Below are 17599 nucleotides of genomic sequence, written 5' to 3'. Positions count from 1 at the left end.
GCCCACTGAGTCTTAGTACTGGTCCACTTGTGTGGACTTCGAAGCAGAATCATCGGGGATGCCTCTCCATGCTGACAGTAGCCTTGTGGATGACCTGAGATCAGTGCACTTCCACTGAAGATCCCGTAGAGGGTTTTCAACGTCTGCAGCTTGCTAAGCACGCTTACAGCATCACTAAAGATGGCGCGGGGATTCCTTTGAAATCTTAGCGTATCCCCTCGAAACACATTTTTTTTCCCTTTGATCTAGCCTTCGCTCTCTTGTCAAACATGGGGGATTAATCCTGAGCAAATATGTTGTGCAAGTGACGGCACCGGTCTGAAACATCTCCACGTGTATCGGTTGGAGTGCGCATGCTTGCAGCAGGGGAGCCCTCAGTAGTGGCTTAAACACGACTGTGTCTTGGCAACGTCTGCAAAAGAGGATCCACAGTGCCGGCTGGGCAGCTGTTCCTCATGAAGTCCTCGGATATCCAGATTCCTTCCAGCACAAGCTTTGCCATTCAGGATGCCTCTCCATACACCACACTCAGCCCTCAAACTATGCAGAAGGAAAGAGAAGGAGGGAAGAAGTGGAAAAGGGCGCGTGGTGTTAGTTATTTTTTGAGGAAAGTATTAAAAGAGTGTTCCAATGCACGTCTGCTTATCATTGATCAGAACTTAAGTCAAATGGTCACAAAACTACACCAAACCCACCACCGTGGAGTTGACGCCAACACATGAGGACATTGTGTAGGATTTCCAAGGCTATTAATTTTTATAGGAGCAAACGAGTCTCATATTTCTCCTCTGGCACTGCTGGTGGGTTTGAACCACCAACCTATTGGTTAGTAGTCCACCACGTGCCTGACAGTGCCACCGAACCGAAAACTAAACACACTTCCAGTGCACCAATTCTGATCCACAGAAACCCCAGAAGGAAGAGTAGAATGGGCCCTGTGGGGTTCTGAGGCTGTAACTCTTTATCTGAGTAGAAAGCCTCATCTTTCTCTCGTGGAGTGGCTGGTGGGTTCAAACTGCCGACCTTGTAGTCAGAAGAAGACCTACTCATAAGCCACTCTACCACCAGGGACTGTGAAATGCAGTCTTTATTCATAGAACACTCAGTTACACCGGAAGAAAGGAGCAAAGAAGAGCCTGCATGTGAACTATGGTGGGGTCAAAGAGAATTGAATGTACCACGGAGTGCAAAAAGATCAGACAGAGCTGTCTTTGAAGAATGGTAGCCAGAATGCCCGTAGAAGCAAGGCCAGCGAGACTTAATCTCATGTACTGTGAACATGTTGTCAGGGGAGACTAGTCCCTGTAGAAGGACACCGTGTTTGGTAACGTGGAGGGGGAGGAAGGGGGAGGAAGGCCCTAGACCAGATGGATTGTCGGTGGCGGCCACCATGGATGTGATGGTAAATCGACTGGGAGTGTGGCGCAGGACTGGGCAGCGTTTTCCTCAGTTGTTTGTAGGATCGCTGTGAGCAGGATGGACTCAATGCACCCAACCACAGCAGACGTTTGGGGGTGATGTAAATGACTAACTCCCTCCGTGTTAATCAGACAGTTGGGTTCAAGTCTGACCAGAGGTCATTTGGAAGAGGGACTTGGATTCTACTTTTCACAAAACAACAGCAACAAGCACTTAGAACCTGATGGAGCACAGATACCCCCGGGCACACAGGGTTGCCATGAGTCAGCCCCTCAAGCAGAGGATAGCTATTGGTGCTTATAGTTATGAATGGACAGAATTCATGTGACCAAAATTCACCTTAGTAGAACTCTCTTAAACTAGTAGACCCTAATCCTCAGGTTAAACACACACACACACAGTAAGAGGTATCATTTTCGGTTTCAATTCCACTTGATGTGATTGAAGGATGGCAGGTTATGATATTTGTAAGAGTTCCCAATGAACCGCTTTTTAAAAAGGGTGTTAAATCTAAAATTGCCAATTTATAATTTTTCCCAGTCAGGACATGAAAAACCAACCACTTAAACCTCAGTGACCCCCAGCATCACAAATATTCTATAAAGAATTATTTTTAATACAGAAAGGACTTACTCTTAATTTGTAATGTAGTTAATTCAGCTTATGATGAAGACATGGTGGGATGTGAATTCCTTCTGTTTAAAAATTCATTTCACACTAGACAGTGACATCATCATTGCAGCGCAGGCCCAGTGGATGGTCTTTCACACTGAGAGTGTTTTCTTCAGACAGGGTGATGCTGCATGCTTCCCCTGCTTCCCCCATGTTATAACCACAAGGATCATTTACTGAGACCAAACATTTTTAACAGATGGACTTCAGGCCTGCTCTACTCATAGCTGGTCTATTGGACCCAATCATATTTTTTAAATTTTATTTTAATTTACTTGTCAACATCTCGTGCCTAAGAAATTTCCTATTTGGAAACAAGAAAAGGAAAATCTCAATCTCTGTTTCTCTGGAACACACGGGAGGCTCTGGCAAGCCAGGACCTGGTTTCCACATGATCACACCCAGCTGGGTGGAACTCCACAGCAGCTGCCCCTTTCGATGGGGCCTGTGACTGCCAATTCATTACTGGTCCCACCTGGCCAGCTCCTCCTCCTTACGACACCTGCCAGCCCCCAGTGGAAAGCCAAGCTTGTGGCTCCCAATTTAAAGCTGCTCGTTGTGTACAGGCATTTCTATAGGCTTTGCTGGCGGTCATGCCACACTATCACCCCCATTTTATAAGACGGGGAAGCAGAGCTTGAGGATGGCTTGCCCGAGACCGGAGAGCTAATGGTCTGCCCATCTGGAAGGAGAAGCCAGGCCTGTCTGGCTCCAAGGCCTGTGTGCCTTCCGCTGGGCCTCTGACCCACATCTCTGGCAGACCCCACAGAGGTAGAATTATTCATGCCATCTGGGTAATATGACCTCATTAGGATGAGCTGAGAAGTTTTGAATTCCCAGCTTCCCTAGCAGTTTTATTTCAGACTCCACGAAAGACTGATTTTTTTTGAGGGGGAAAAAATAAATAAGGGGGAGGAAGAATGGCCCAGAGGAGGAGATTTCCATCTCTCATACAGACCCAGCATGCATTTAAACAGCTCTGAAAACATCAATTGGTTGCTTAATCGGCCCTAGCTAATCCACCAACTGCTGAAGCCAGACCCCATTCTGGGAAGCAGCTTCCGCCCATGGGGTGGGCACACCCAACAGAACCGAGGGTTCTTGGGGTAGCTGCTGCCAGAGCCCCCCACACCGTTAAAGCTCTCCGTGCCTCATGATTACGGGTTTCCAGAGCCTGAGGAGGAGCTGGAATCTCTTGCGGAGAGAACTCTGGATTATAAGAGAATGAGAGTCAGAAAGTGTGTGTCTCTGAGCTGCTTTCCATTCGCAACTGGCCCTCTTTACTCTTCGCTTCCATGCTGAGGCCTGCAAGCCAGTTACGACAAATAACCAACCAAACAAAAGGGAAAGAAAGGGGCCAGAGTCCAACTCCCTGCTGAATCCACACGACACACGTCGTTCTGGTTTGCTTTGTTAAACCTATATACATCAGAAGTGTATTCACTGTGACATTATCAACTGTTTCCAGATCATTTCAAATGCTATTTCCTACCATTCATTCATCAAGTTGCGGTGGCTGCTGTGTGTCAGGCAGGAAGGGTACAAGGGGGAAACATCCTGGCATCACAACGGTCCAATCCCCTTGTGTCTGGGGTCGCCTTGAGTCAGGGGCAGCTCAATGGAGGCAGTTAATAAACAGCAATGGCCTTTGTCCTTAGCCCCTCTCGGTTCAGTGTGGACGACACATGTAAGCAAACAATTCCTATAATTCTTCTCAATTCTACTCAACATACCCTTTGGAATGAGCTAAGAATGTTCCAGGGACTAATCCTCATCTCATGTTCATGAGGCTTACATTCTTGTACGTGTGTTATGGAAGGACTGCATTAGGTTTCAGCTGCTTCTATAATAAATTGATGTTGTCGTTAGGTGCCATAGAGTTGGTTCCAACCCATAGCGATCTTATGCACAACATAACAGAACACAGCCTGGTCCTGTGCCATCCCCACAATTGTTCCTGTGCCTGAACCCGTGGCTGAAGCAAGGAAATCAATGGTCACGGGTTAACAGCGCTGGTGGTGCGGCACTTACGCGTTGGGCTGTGATCACATGACAGGCAGCTGGAAACCTCCAGCAGCTCTGAGGGCGAAAGACTGGGCTGTGTAGTCCGGGAAACGGTTCCAGTCTCCGAGAGGCATGGGGGTCGCTGCGAGGCGGCATTGACTCGATGGCACTATCAGAGTTAGAGCAAAACCAGAATCAAACCCACTGTCATGGAGTTCATGCGGACTCACATGACCTGATAGAGCAGCAAACATGGCTCCTGAGCGTTTCTGAGGCTGTAAATAAGTAGTGTCCACAGTGAGTACTGCTGCTGCTGCTGCTGCTGCTGCTGCTGGGGGCACTTGATCAAGCCAGCGGAGGGCTCCAACATTAGATACGGACACTTTAATTTACCCCGGATTATGGCCTATTCTATTGACATTTTTAATTGCTTGCGGGATGGTGAGGGTTTTATTGCTTGTTTTGCCTGAAAAGGGGACAATAAGCTAAATACGCTTAGCAACCTTATGGGAGCAAGATTGGCTCCTCTTCCTGGTGAGGAGCAGCTGGTAAGTTGGAACCTCTGACCCTGCGGTTGCCGGCCTTATCCGTATCCCACCAAACCACCAAGGTTCCTTGGTACCAGATTTACAAATGAAGTCCGAATTGGGACTTGGCTTTCGCTCGACATGTAATAGGAAGTCCTTAGGGGAATCCACAACAGATGTAATCTTATGAACATTGAAAAGTCTATCTTCTTCTGTCTGGTGCTAGGGGAAAGGAAGGCAGTGAGGCTAAAGTGGATGGTGTGCCTGGGAAGAATGACACAGGCCCAGGCTGGTGACAGCAAGGGAGGTAGAAAGGGGCAGTTGGAGGTGCAATGCCAGGGGAAGGGTAGACCGACGTGGCTTGCCTGTGTCCTTGCTGTGACGCTGGGAGAAAAGGGGGTGGATCCTGGGATGCTGCTTCTCTGAACAGCCCCGGGAGATCGATGTCCTGTAACAGCAGAGAGGACAGCGAGCCACAACCCAGGACAGGGAGGCCATGCACATTTCGTTCATAGCCTCCCAGGATAAAGGCAGAGATTGTTCATACCAATGGTTACTATTCAAAGGTCTTCCCATAGAGAGCATGTGACTTTGGTTTCCATGTTTTCCTTCCAAAGAAAAGTCCTCTCCTTGGAATCCATGCTCCAGAAATGATGGCACTGTCAAGACATCCTGCGCGTACCCTCAAGCACAGAGCTCTCTTGTGGCCCAGTTTGTCAAGAGGCAGAGGGAAGACTCCCCTGCCCAGTGGGGTGCCCGCCCTCCCCTGTGTCTTAAAGGGTCTACGTAGCAGTGGGGCATGGAAGGCTTCTGCATCTTGAGGCCTGAAGCGATCCACTTGAAAAGGCTGCGTTGAGCGGGGAAGGCCCCTCCCCCATGGAGCAGGGCGCGAGCTCATCAGCCGGGTCCCTAACAGAGCACGGATTTATTCCAATGTGGAGGGCAGTGGGAGGGAAGCCTGTCTTTGCTCACTAAGAATGCACCTTCTGAGAGCTCATCGTCCCAAAGGAGATAAGACAAAAGCAACTAGCGGTCTGGGTAGAGTGCCTCATGCTCACAGGTTTGAATCCTGGCTCTAAAGAAAACCACCTAGGAAGTCTTCTCCAATGCCTGGTGGCAGACACCGTGTGTGTCAGAGGACGGTCTTCCCGAGCTAGCTTGGAAGCAGATCACCAGTCCTCTTCCCCCGCCCCCCAGGTGCTTCAGTAAACCAAAACCTTTAGCCTTTCGGTTGGCACCTGCTAACTGTTGTCCCACCCAGAAGCTGTGTGACCTTGTGTCTGCCATGGAACCTTTTGGAACTTTGGTTTCCTCTGCTCCGAAATCGAGAGAGTATGAACCTTCTATTTCTCCATGTTCTACTGAGCGCTCCATGAAAGTGTGTGCAAGGCAGTCTTGCTGAGGTTAGCAGCCGGGGTCCTCCAGCCGCAATCGTTGGGATCCAATAAGCCGCTGCTGTGTGCTGCTGGACAACTGCTGTGGGACTCCATTCCCTCATCTGTGAAATGACGCTGATAAGAGTCTCTCTCATGGGGTCGCTGGGTGGCTAAAATGAATGATCATGAATCAATCAGAAACTAATGGGTTTTGTATGGTTTCCAAGCACTCGAATTGGTGCCTTGCTCTCAGTAAGGCTAAGTAAGAATCAACAATTATTAAGGTATGAGATGTTTTCAATTAAAAAGCTTAATAAATGGGGAACGCTTTTATTATTGGCTTGGTAATCTTCTTCTGATTTTTTAATCAGCCACTGAAAAGCCTATGGAGCTCAGTTCTCCTTTGACACACATGCAAGCCTGAGCTGGAGTCAACTTAAAACTTACATTGTTGTTAAAGAATATCGTAGGCTGAGTTCTCTATGCAAGCAAAACCAGAGAGAGAGAGAGAGAGAGAGAGAGAGAGAGAGAGAGAGAGAGAGAGAGAGAGAGAGAGAGAGAGAGAGAGAGAGAGAGCACTTTATATCAAGGAAATGGTTCACACAGTTGCAGAAGAAGGCAAGTTTCAAGTCTTTAGGTCAGGTATCAGGCTAGAGGCTTCTCCGGACTCATGCAGCAGCTGCAAGGTCTGGCGAGATAAGCAGGTCAGATAACAAGCTTGTGGCTGCAGAGGCAGGTCAAATGACAATGACAGGCTTCTGGGTAAAGAGGCCAGTGAGTCCCACATTGATAGGTCATGCTTCTGCATGCAGAGGCACGTGGGTCACAGGTCAGCAGGTGAGATGGCAGGTTGCTGCTGATGGACAGGATCAACAAATAGTAGGGTAGTCCAATGACTCAAGTCCAAAGAATCAGAGGGTGGTGGGCCAGAGACAGGATCCAGACCCAGACAAAAGCCAAAAAACATTCTTCAAACTGTCCACAAACGTTGAAAGCAGGCCACACCCTCCAGGAGACCGCATCACGAGGGACATTTAGGTCGTAACTACGAAACCACTGAAAATTGTGGCCCAGGCAAGTGGGTGCAAAACTTTCACAATTACAAAGAGTAACAGTAAATTCATTCCACTTCCATAGGTCTGCCCTACAATCCTACTGTGTGCTCAGAACAGGAAGATGGCTAGCTTGCCTCTGGCCTCAGAACCCTCGACTGGGCGAGAGGAGAGAGCAAGAGTAGTAAAAGGCTAGGAGTGGATGGGGTCGCTGAGAATCAAGCGTGCAGAAAACAGAGGGAGCCCCTTCTAGGTGAGGCTGTCAGAAGAACACTCCAGACCCAGTAAGTGGTGCCAGACCCAGTAAGTGGTGCCAGGGGATGTCTCGTGTACTTTGGACATGTTGTCAGGAGAGACCAGTCCCTGGAGAAGGCCATCATGTTTGGTAAAGTAGAGGGGTAGCAAAAGAGAGGATTGCCCTCAACGAGATGGGGTGATACAGTAGCCGCGTCCATGGGCTTAAGCATAGGGACAACTGTGGGGGTGACAGCAGACAGGGTAGGGTCTCGCTCTGTCGTGCAGAGAATCCCTGTGGGTTGAAACCAATCTGATGGTACCTAAGAGCAGCAGTAACAGTGTGTGTTCATTAAATACTTGTGCGGAGAGCTGACTTTGCGTGGGGAGAGGAGCCCTTTGTTGGTTAGCGTGCCTCTGTATTGCACACAACAGGACTTGGATTTCAAAAACGGATCATTAACTCGACTGCGTGCTGCAAGGACTGTTCCCGGATGTGCGAACATCTGGAGTGTAGACAAGCGGCGGGGCCTGTGTTTCTAAGTTTATTTTTGACAGAATGCTCAAACCTTTGCGAAACATGTTGTTTGTTAAAATAGTACGCCACTCTGTCTTCTAAATGTGTCATGGCGCTTTAGCAGATCCTTCTATTATCTTCACATGAAACCGTCGCAGATGAGGGAACCAGGGCCTGTCCTGCAGCCAATGGCCAGAACCGGAAAACAAGGGAATGGACCATCGTTTAGGAACAGTCACTCTCGTCGTTGTGCTTGTTGGTTCTTTTTCGAGTCTGTTTGTTGGTTCTTCACTTCCCAGCCTTTAACTGAGGCATTATAAAAGCAAATTCTTACAAGACCTAAACAGAAAATAAGAGGTATACACAGGCTTGGTGTAAGGTCATAGGCAGGAGGACTAAGTTCAATTCCTGGCCAGTGCACCTCCCTGTGAAACTACCACTCATCTGCCACTGGTGGCCTCCGTGAGGCTATGCTGCTGAACAGGCTTCGGCAGAACGTGTGGACTAAAGCAGATTAGGAACCAGGGCTTTTAAGCTGTTTAAAGCATGTAACGGTTGCATGGACACCAAATCTGTGCATTGGAAGTTGACCTGAATCAGAAACAGGCAGTGGTGCCCACTCCAAGCTGCCAAGCAAACACACTGCTATGAATGTGTCTCAGTTGCCATCTTTGAGCAGATTATCACTGCCTTTTGCCTATTCAAGTTCAAAGCTGACAAGGCAGAGAGTTGGTGGCTTTGCAAAGCTATGCTGCCCTTTTTGTTGACCACGACAGAATTACTTTGAACCCTGTCAGAAGCACTGTTAGGAATCAAGGCCTCGTACTCTACCGTATCTACCTGAGTATAAGCAGAGTTTGTCAGCATATTTTTAACGCAGTTTTTTAGGTGAAATTAGGTGTCTTGGTGGATATTCAGGTCAGCTTATATTTGAGTATTTATGGTACTTCAAGAAATCAACCAAAGAAAATCCTATGGAACAACACCATGCTCCAATCCTACTGTGCATTGTGTCAGCATGAGTCGAGGGCCAACTCAACAGCAGCGAGCAACACCACCAAAGCCATAGGGAGCTCGATCTTGCTGGACTGCCAAATTTAAGGCTCACCCAAAGATAGTCAAATTGTAGTTTGTAGCTTGCGTTTATATGACATGGGTCACCTTCTGAAGGCAGAATGAAGCTCATTTTCCCATAGCTTCATAACTCAGACATAATGAGAATCATGGAGTTCTCCGCTTGAGAGCAGAGGGACTGAACCACAGGGTTTACGTGAAGCTCTTGGAAGAGCTGCACCACTGCATAGTAGAGTAACAGGGTGGGGTGCGGTGGGGCGGGAAGCAGATATGTTTTGAGTCTAATCGACCGGGCACAGAAGCTCTGCTTTGCCACTTGCTGAGCTCTGTGACCCGCTGAGAGTTTGCTTTCCCTTCTGCATGGTGGGAAGGATGCTGATCACTTTGAAAACGTTGATTGAACATCGAATGTGATTATATGTGTAAGCATTTTGCCAAACATCTGGCATGTTGGAAAGATTTAATAAATAGTGCTCCGTTTAATGGTGTTATAAATGAAAAGGAACAATAACTTAGGTCTATACTAAGTGTTTATTTTCTCCCACAGCCTACCAAACCTTGGTGTTGAAGATTCAAATGTTGAATCAAAATTATTTCTGAATTCTACTAGTGACAAAGCCTCAGCCCAAGGGTGCAGTTCTTTTCTTTTTTAATATCTATTTAGCGAGTTGCTATAATGATCAGCAAACAGATATAAACTTGCAGAGGGGAGATCAGAGATTGTCAGAGTTCAAGGTGACTTTACCATGAAGAACTTTCTCTAAAACAAGTAATCATATACAGATGTAACTATTCTATATAAATATTTACATGTATTTGTACATAGCTACAGATAGCCTGTTGAATGCATATCCTTTATATATACACATTTGTGTGTGTGTATCTATTCATTCATACCCCCATGGAGTCCAGCTGGTATACCCCTACCCACCCCCCTACCCACCCTGACCACAGTGACTGTGCACCTGTGGATAGAGTGTGGTGTAGATGGGGATAGGGGAAGAAGAAAAGGTGTTGACAATGTGCCCCCTCCACCCAAACCCCATGTTGTATGCTCTGCCTTACCTGTCATGTCAGAATTCTAAACTCTGAATTCCTGCTTGGCTAATGGGCTTCCTTATCAGCTGAAGTCCCTTACCACAGAAACAACTAGACAAAGTTGGTACCTATCATTTATCCGTTTGGGGCTTTCTAAAATTTGCTTGTATCTTTTATGTGCTTCTCTCTTGTTTATTGTTTAAGTCCCACCTCTGCTACCCTACTACACATCCCCTTTTTCATTCCTTTGATGTTAATGAGATCACACAGAAAGGGGAAGCGAATGTGTGTGGTCCGATTCAATTTGTTGCATAGTCAAGGTTGACTATAGGGGCAAATGACGTTTTAATTGGATGGAGTGAACTCAAGTAAGGAAGACGCAAAGCAATAGCTAATACAGTGGTCAATCAAGAGAGGATGACTCTGATCTAGGGCATTGCTTTTGGGCGTGTAGGGGAAAGAATAAATAGTGGTTATGTTTCTAAGGTTGAATTGAGAAGATTTATGACGTCTAATTTATGTGACCGTGGATAGTAATTGTTAAGATATAGAAAGTAGGAAGAATAATAGAGTTGAAGGGAATATGCGTTCAATTGGGCTATGCTAAGTCCTGTTTGGCATCATGGAAAGCTAACGGTTCCGCGTGAAACTGAAACTGTTGTATTGAGAATAGTGTGACTAGTAGGACTATGCAATTATCAAAAAACATGAAACATGACAGGGGTACTCTGAAGCTTTTGGGACTATGAACGGTTTACACACATATATTCAACACATATGTACTCGTGAGATATATATATGTATATATGTATGTATAAATATGTGTGTGTGCATATGCACCTTTGTTTTAGACCTGTTATCAGGAGGACCCAGTGTCTGGAGAACATCATGCCTGGTGGAGTATACCATCAGCAAAGTGGAAGAAACCCCTCAGAGACATGAACTGGCACAGTGAGGACAATAGTGGGCTCAACATAGGAAGAGCCGTGCAGATGGCACCAAGTCAGAAAGGGTTTCATTGTATTCTACATATGAGGATATGAGGCTTCACAAAGGTCCTGGACAAACTCTACCATCTTTTTGTTCCATTCTTCCAGGAACTTCTAGAAGCCCCTTATATGGTCAGTATGAGTGGAACCCCTTAACAATAGCAACAACGGTCTTTTCTTTGTTCTTTGATTTCATTTAAAACATTCTGGTCATAACCCACCAAATTGACTTAATGTCTCACCAACATGTCATGAATAATATTGGCCTACAAGGTATAGGTGACTGAAGATTTTTAGATGGATGTAGTTTGCTTATCCATCAATCAAGATATTGCTTTAGGGATTAAGCTGTGTTTGTAAGAAAGCACCGGTGTACAGAGATACTGAGGAAGTTATCTGTAAAAATGAAACCACACCAAAGAAAGGAAAGAAAATAAAAAACAAGTCGGGGGCAGGGAGGGGGGCAGTATAAATGCATGGCCACAGTCTATTGTTCTTAAGCATCAAGGTAAGTCCAATGAATCTGGGGAAATTTGAGATGAAAAACTAGTGCTCTTTGTACAGGAAGTCAAGAAAATATCTTAGTAAGAGTTTTCCAAATAAAACAGGGTTTCAGCAACTGCTCTCGGGATTGCCCCTCCCTGTGGGGTTACTATGAGCCAGGATCAAATCCATGGCTGTGAATTTGGTGTTTTGATTCTGGTTTGGGGGTGGGGTCAGGGGAGCCTGCCATGTGAATTCCTTCTGGAAGCCTTTTTCCTAGAGGCAGGTGTCAGATCCTTGAGGATACATACTGGTAGAGGATCCTCACATGCCAGCTGCCTTCCCTTGTATAGATGTGTGTCCCAGGATCTTTTCTTCTCTGTTAATAATTTAGAAACTTACCTACACCCATATGACCTAATTAGCATAACAAAGAATGCCTACTTCCAAACAGGAAAAAGTTCCAAAAGTGAGAATTCCAACAAATTGGGGGGTGGGGATGCGGTCGTCACAATTCAATCCATAATAACAGAAATGGGAGGTTCTGAGTTACTCTCAGATTTATTTGTATTTATTTAGTAGTTGTTTAACTGAATACTTTATAAATGCAAGACCCTAGAACAGTGGTTCTCAATCTTCCTAATGCCGCGACTCTTTAATACAGTTTCTCATGTGGTGGTGACCCCCCAACCATAAAATTATTGCCATTGCTACTTCATAACTGTTATTTTGCTACTGTTATGAATTGGGTGACCCTTGTCAAAGGGTTGTTCGACCCCCAAAGGGGTCAGGACCCACAGGTTGAGAACTACTGCCATAGAAGGAGATAAAGAAAATAATTCTCCAGATTCTCACAATCTTAATGGAAAAACCCAAACAGAGACAAATAAGTGTGGGGACAGGCAGACTATGATAGAGGCCCCTCTAAGCGGGCAAAGTCCTATGGGAGGACCGAGGAACGAAACATTGCAACTTGATCGACCTGGAGTGCCTCTCACCCTCCAGTTCCTCACACACACGATCTCCTTGGAGAGGCGTTCCCTGACCATCCTAGCTAAAGCAGTGTCCACCGCCTTTTCAGGAACGTTACCATGTTTGCTTTATTTTCTTCGTGCCGCTTCTTAGTATTAAGGATTACATTTATTATTTATGTTTGTACACATTTGTCATTTTGAAAGGTTTGAGATGTCACAATCCAATAAATATGGTGTCCAAATAAGATTCCAAATCTACACAGAAAACTAGAAGTGGAAATATGTAAAAGCCAGGGACACAGCCCATAGGCCTCAGCCCACCATTAAGGATATGAAGTAGTCAGTTTGTTGAAAATTGAGGTAAAATTTATGATGAGGGATTTTCCTTGCTGATAATTGAGTCCCACTTCCCATGGGGTGGAGTAGAGTTCCCGAATCCATAGACCCAAGTGAGCCCAGAGACCCAATATGTTGTAGTTAACTACTAAGCTACCACAAGCTTCCCCCAAATTTCAGTGACTTCAACAATATATTATCATACTCATATTTAATGATTTGATGGGTCATTAATTCAGACAAGGTACATCAGGAGAGGTTCATTTCTACAATCTAATGATGTCTTGGGTCTCAGCTGGAATGACTTAAATAGTTTCATCTTAAGTAGGGCTGACTGAGAAGCAAGGTCTGTCTGTCCATCTGCCTGCCCGACTCCTCCATATCTTGATTTGGCAAGCATGGGATTCCTGTCCCTTTCATAATATATATATATAATATATATATATTCATAGAATATATATAATATATATTCATATAATACTGGTGTAACAGTTACACATTTGGGCTGTTAATGGCAAGGTGAGCAGTTTGAAACCATCAGCTACTCCAAAGGAGAAAAAACAGGGCTGTTTACTCCCATAAAGAGCTACAGTCTCAGAAACTCACAGTGGCAGGTCTCCCCTGTCCTCTAGGGTTGCTATAAATCAATAACAACTCCACAGCAATGTGTTGTGTGTTGAATACAATAACTTCATATATGTCTATACCTTCACAATAGACAGCACGCTCTCACCCACAAAGCCCCGTAAGAGCAACCCAACAGCCCTGGGGCTTTCATCTCCGTGTCAAATATGCAGAGGCTGAGACTCGGTGGGCGGAAAGAAGCATCTTGCATAGTAAAATGTGAGAGCCGCCACCTGGCCCAGCTGCTCCAACTCCATATCCAGAGTCCCCTCCTGCCTGCTGTTCACAGTTCCCACGTACCTTTCTTCTTACCAGTCCCACTTGTGCCCACCCAGTGACTGGGTACAAACCGAGAGCACATGCTTGTTCAAGGTGGTGGAGGCCCCCAGCTCCCCTGGGGAGATGCCAGTATGTACTGACCTTGAACAACTTATGACTCCCACTAGAGAAAGAGGAATCAGCATGCATGGGGGCATTCAGGAATGTGGAGTGCAATAACATAACCGGTGGGTTTAACACTGTGCATACATTTCTGATGAATATGCAAATGTGCTGGTACCAGAAGCAGGAGTCGAATAACATTGTCTAAACAGCAGTGCTAAACCCCTCTGAAAGGGGTGTGTCAGGATCATGGTAATGAAATTAATCCTCTTCACCTGTGAATTATTAGGGGTTTTTGGGCTCCATCCAAAAAGCATCTGACTTGAGTTTGCTCTGCAGAGAGCCTCATGTGGAAACTTGATCTTAATAGAGAATGAAGCTTCTGAAACAGATACAAATAGGAAATGGTAAAGCACACAGCTGCAAATTGGCCCGATTAAATGCCTGCAGACTAAGGACACTGCAGTTGTGCCTGCCCATCCGGGATGACCATTCCAGATCCCTGAATGGCCAAAGTGGTGCCTGATTAACTGATCTATCAAACGAGATAACGGATCATTGTGAAGATGGTCAGCGTGATTAGATCAGATCTCAAACTGCCTAGCAGAAACTCCCTGGACAAATGGAGCTGAATGAAAGCGTTCAGGGGGGAGGCTGCTCTCTGCAGCAGAGGGTAAGAGAAAAAACGCCGCCTCTCTGCAAAGAATTCTAGCCCCGCTCTGATGAAGACCACGTCCTGATGGACACTGTGCCGAGACCAGGAACAAGGCACGCAGCTCTCCCCTGGGTGAGTATGAAGACACTCGGTTACCAACTGCGTCTTGGAGGACTTTCACCCTCTTCATTTAGCAGTGTCCCAAGTACCTTCTGGGAGTTAGCCTTCCCTCCTTCAGAGCAACCAGAAAGATGGGAATCAAGATCCACTGCCTTCCCGATCCAAGGGTGAATGTGTTCCTGAGTTCATCTCCAGAATCATGAGAAGCGAAGCTGGGAAGCCAGCTGGAGTGGAATGATTGGCGATGGCCAGTTCTGATTTCTTCGACCCCTATTCAATCCTCCTTCCTATCTTCCAGCCTCCTGGTCGACCACTCCTGGCTATTGCCATATGTTGAATTACTTAGCATCCTCCCCCCAAAAAGCTCACATTGGCCTTTAACTGGGCCAGAAGTTATCTCTGTTGATTGCAACTAAGCAGTCCTACCAGACACACTTCCATCCATTCAGTACCGTTCTGTTTTTCAACACCTCCCATGTTCTAGGTGTGGGATAGAGAAATGGATGAGGCTTTGGCTTCAGCAAGCTCACCATGCAGCAGGGGAATGCTCAGGTCAATAACTCAGCATGTACTTCAGGAGTCCCAGTCGCATAGGAACAAGAGGAGCAACATATTATGGGGACAGTATTAGAGAAACCAAATTCCCTTGAGGTGTGCAAGAAAGCCTCTTGGGGGTCTTAACATCTAACCTAACTTTCAAAGGGTGAATATTCGTATTCCAGAAATAAGTGAGGAAAGGGCCTTTTTTTTCCCAGAAGAAATCACAGATATAAAAACTATAAAGTGCAGTTTACATCCTAAACATGGATTCAGAGACTGATGGACGATGGGAAAGTCAAACAGTATTTACGCATTATCCAAAGGCGGGCAGAGACGTGCTGTTGGCGTGGTACATGCAGTCAATGCCGAGGGCCCCAAATGTTGGATGACTTTCTCAAGGCCACACAGCTATAAAGCTATCCAAGAGTTTCCTTTGACCACTGAGCCACCACGCACCCTTAAGGAAGTAGACACTCCCTGGGAGTGGATGAACTCATAGAAACCTCATCAAAATAAAAGGCATTTAAAATGCATGCAGTATTCCCGGTCTGTTAGCATTGGTGGTTGGAGGGATTGAATCTCTATGCGTGGAAACAGAAACAGATGAAAAACAGCACCGGCATAATTTGTTAAAAAAAAAAAAAAAAGAAAGAAAGAAATCCCTTCCCTTTTTAATTAACATTAAATGTCCACTGTAAAGGGCGGGGGGAGGGTGGTGAGCAGCAAACACCCCCAGCCTTGTTTAATCACCTGTGATGAATTATAATTAGGATTTGAAAATTATTGAACTTTTTTCCCCCTGTTCACCTTGGAGCTCTGAAGGTGAATTTCAAAGAGTGCGGGCGGAATGAATATTAAAAAGTTTGTTTTATACTTGAACGCCAGCGCTCTCATCTCATTTTTCCATTAAAGCTCAACTTTTGAAATTTTCCTCCGCTTTGCAATAATTACATCTTCAGCCTGACAACTCATTACATGACAATGCGTATGCTAATGCGATTCTATAGGCTCTGCCAGGGAAGGGAAGCTCCTTGCTTTTCAGTCACTGGGGCTTACAGGGTGACTTTCTCACCATGGCGCAGAGACTTGCCTAAACCCACGTCCACCTGGCTTGCATTGACAAGCCCGATTCCTTTCATGACGGACAAGCCAGTGGACCGTGTGCCCCTTGCTTCCTGCAAACCTAGTAGCTCTTGTCTCTGCTTTCAAGTCCTGCCTCATGCTGGAAAGCTGGGAATGTCCTTATTTGGGTAAAATTTTCCGTCTAAACAATGGGGCAAGTCTATTTGTCTAGCTCACTTGAAGGAGTGAAAGCACTTCCCCTTAATACTACTAACCCTATTCTGATCGATTCAGTGTACGCACAATGCTCAGTTCCTGCTCTGGTGGGAGACCTGGGTCCTTCGGGGCTGAAACTCTTGGCTTCGAGCTGAAAAATCAGTCAGCCAAACCCGCCAGCCTCTCTGAAGGAGACAGAAGCGGCAGCCTGTTCCCAAAATGAGTGCCACCTTGGCATCTTCACAAGGGCCCTCCACTCTACCCTCGAAAGCCACGATGGCTCCACGTCGACTGGCACCAGTGGGTTGGGTTGGGTTTTCCTCTGAACCAGGTCCTGAGCATGAAATAGAGAAATGGCATGAGCAAGCCTTCTGGGACACTCTCCTGCCTCGCCAAGCTTTCACCGTTGGAGTGGATGTTAATAGCGCTGTTCCAAAACACACACGTGTGCACACACGCATACAGAGATTTCAGACAACAGATGTGTGTTATATGATCGTTCCAGAGGCCAGAAGAGTGATAATAGCCGGTCGCGCTCCCTGGGTCCACTCTTAGGGAAGCACTTCCGTATCTCTTCCAGCTTTCTAGCTTCTGGGAGCCCCAGGCTTTCCTAGGCATTTTTTAAAAATAAGTTTCTCACTTGCAGCCCCCATGCCTCGCTATCACCTCTTCTTTAATAAGGATACTACTCTGCTTCAATTGGAACAGGGCCGTCTACTTGGACTCCTGCAGGACTTCTTGTTACTGTAACTCTCCACTTCTGCTGAGGCTCTATGTTCAAACAGGGTCATATTCACTGGTACCAGGAGCTGGAACTTGAGCATAGCTGTTGGAAAGACGCAATTCTATTCACCACACGGGGGATGCAGACATGTCCAAAGAGCAGGCGATCATAACACGGTGAGCATGTGAATTTGCTCACAACACTGGTCTTTGCTCCACTTTATCATTGCAACGGGAGCCACGAAAACATGCCCTGGGTGTGGCAGTGGGTGAAGGCTTCTCAGAGAAGCTAAGCATTGGGATACCTGAGCTGAGACTGGGATGCGATCAGAGGATGCAGGGTCTTGCAAACTAGGAGGGAGATTTAAAGAGCGGTGTAGCAAAGATTGGGGTCACAGGGAAAAGTAGTGCTTAGGGAATTAAAATCCAGCCGCTCCACAGTTCTGGAGGGTGACGGGGAGGTTTGGCAGGTGGTGGATCTTCCTCTGGGTTCTCTCAAGGGGCAAGAGCAGTGAAATGTTTCTATAAATACACAAGCAAAGCATTGTTATTGAGTTGATTCTGACTGGCTGAAGCTGGTAGG

This window comes from Tenrec ecaudatus, chromosome 1 (genome assembly GCF_050624435.1).
Source record: "Tenrec ecaudatus isolate mTenEca1 chromosome 1, mTenEca1.hap1, whole genome shotgun sequence".
In the NCBI taxonomy this organism is placed as follows: domain Eukaryota; kingdom Metazoa; phylum Chordata; class Mammalia; order Afrosoricida; family Tenrecidae; genus Tenrec; species Tenrec ecaudatus.
The sequence above is the reverse complement of the archived record's forward strand: the minus strand, read 5'-3'. Positions refer to the sequence as shown.